This window comes from Coenobita brevimanus, chromosome 98, assembly GCF_032717465.1.
Source record: "Coenobita brevimanus isolate Jiangsu-jjx chromosome 98, ASM3271746v2, whole genome shotgun sequence".
Taxonomy (NCBI): domain Eukaryota; kingdom Metazoa; phylum Arthropoda; class Malacostraca; order Decapoda; family Coenobitidae; genus Coenobita; species Coenobita brevimanus.
The window spans coordinates 31055942-31057994 of record NC_137051.1 but is presented as its reverse complement, the minus strand read 5'-3'; the positions used below and the strand labels follow the sequence as shown (position 1 = coordinate 31057994).

The 2053-nt window shown below is 42.2% G+C and overlaps 1 pseudogene; it reads right to left on the bottom strand.

Annotated features, from left to right (window-relative positions):
* Positions 1 to 1301: 1301 nt before the first annotated feature.
* LOC145414338 (5S ribosomal RNA) lies at positions 1302 to 1422 on the bottom strand (annotated as a pseudogene).
* Positions 1423 to 2053: the final 631 nt, after the last annotated feature.

The window sequence follows — 2053 nt, the reverse complement described above, 5'->3', positions numbered from 1 at the left end:
TAGTATAATAGGAAAAGTGTATGGTAGGATACTTATTGACAGAGTTAGAGAAAGAACAGAGGAATTAGTTGGGGAAGAACAGGGAGGCTTTAGGAAGGGAGAGGTTGTGTAGATCAGATATTCATTCTTAGATCTTTAGTGGAAGAGTTTCTAGAGAAGGGAAAGAAATTGTATGCAGCTTTCATGGATCTGGAGAAAGCATATGACAGGGTGGATAGACAAGGATTGTGGAAAGTATTAAGAATATATGGAGTAGACGGAAAGTTGTTCAATGTTGTGAAGAGTATGTATGAGGGTGCTAAGGCTGCAGTGCGTGTGGATGGTTAACTGAGTGAATTTTCTCTTTGAAGGATGGGTTGAAACAGGGATGTGTTATGTCTCCATGGTTGTTCAATCTGTACATGGATGGGGTAATAAAAGAGGTACAAGGTAGGGTAGTGGATGTTGGAGTGGCCCTGGTGAGAGAGGGTAGTGTTTGGAAACTCCCTGTACTGTTGTTTGCAGATGATACTGTGTTGTTGAGTGAAGACGAAGGGGAGCTGCAAGGCTTGGTGGATGAGTTTGGGAAAGTGTGTAAGAAACGGAATCTGAAGGTGAATGTAGGGAAGAGTAAAGTGATGGTCTTTGAGAAAGGTGAAGTCAGTGAATGTACATCGAGGTTGGACGGTGAGGAATTGGAAAATGTGAGTACGTTTAAGTACTTGGGTAGTGTGATGAGTAAGGATGGAGGTTCGGAGAGTGAAGTGCTTGAAAGGGTACAGCAGGGAAGAAAGGTTGTTGGTTCCTTGAAAGCAGTGATAAGAAACAGGGAAGTGAGCATGGAAGTGAAAAAGTTACTACATGATAGTATTGTGATACCAACTCTAACGTATGGAAGTGAAGTTTAGACGTTGTTGGAAGGACACAAGGCAAGAGTGAGATGAGTGGAAATGAGTTATTTAAGAGAAGCCTGCGGAGTCACATGGAGAGACAGGCTGACAAATGAGGATATAAAGGAGCGTTGTGGTGTGGATGTGAATGGACCTGTTTCAGACTTTTTCCATTTTTGATGGTTTCTTTGATCTGATCCATGTTTCTCTTTCTTTTTCTTGTCTTTGTCGTTTGTTGATAAGCTTATTTAATTCCGCTCCTTCTATTTCGTCTTTCTTTGTTTTTACTTCCAATATATATATTTCATTTCATTCATTCATTGCCAGACGCCTTGTATCCCAAACGGGGTGGCCAAGGCTTAGAGTTAATTGTTTTACAGGGAGGGGCACTAATCCTCCACCAACCCCACTTGACACGTAGGGAGAACGTTATGCCAACAGCATCTGGTGTTCCCAGGCGGTCACCCATCCAAGTACTAACCAGACCCAACGTTGCTTAACTTCGCTGATCGGACGGGAAGCGGTGTACTCAACGTGGTATGTGGATGTTAAATTGCAAGGTTCAGAGTAAATTGCCGGGGAATATGTTAAAAAAAAACTTCCAAAGCCACTAAGAACACGACCCAAGGATAACATTAGTATGCATGGTAAAAGCAGGACTAAAATCTGGCAGTTCCCATGCCAGGAATGTCTTGTACACACAACAAAAAAACTATCGTTACACCTTCTGCGCGATATAAAATGACACACGAATGATGGTTTTTGATAACAGCCTCCTCCATTGGTATCCCTGCGTGTGTTTGTTGCATATTTATTATAAGCTATATCCATTGCTTCTCCCATGCATATTTCTACCTCGTCCTATTTGGCAACTCACCCACTGTCAGGCTTACCAACCCTAGCGAGACAGCCAGGTTGTTCAGTATGAAACACATCGGACCCCCCTGTAACGATAGTTTGTTTTGCTGTGTGTACATAGAGTACCCAGATGAGACAGATGAGATTTATAAGATGATCATCTTAACCCCTTCCATCTGTTGATGCAATTTGTATTTTACTTCCGATATCACCAGACAATTTTCCTAAGCTTATATAATGTAGGAAACAAAAAAAAAAGTGTATGAATAGATGTGAGTGGCTGGGTGGATGGCTGGCCCGACGATCTGTGGGTGGGTGGATGGATA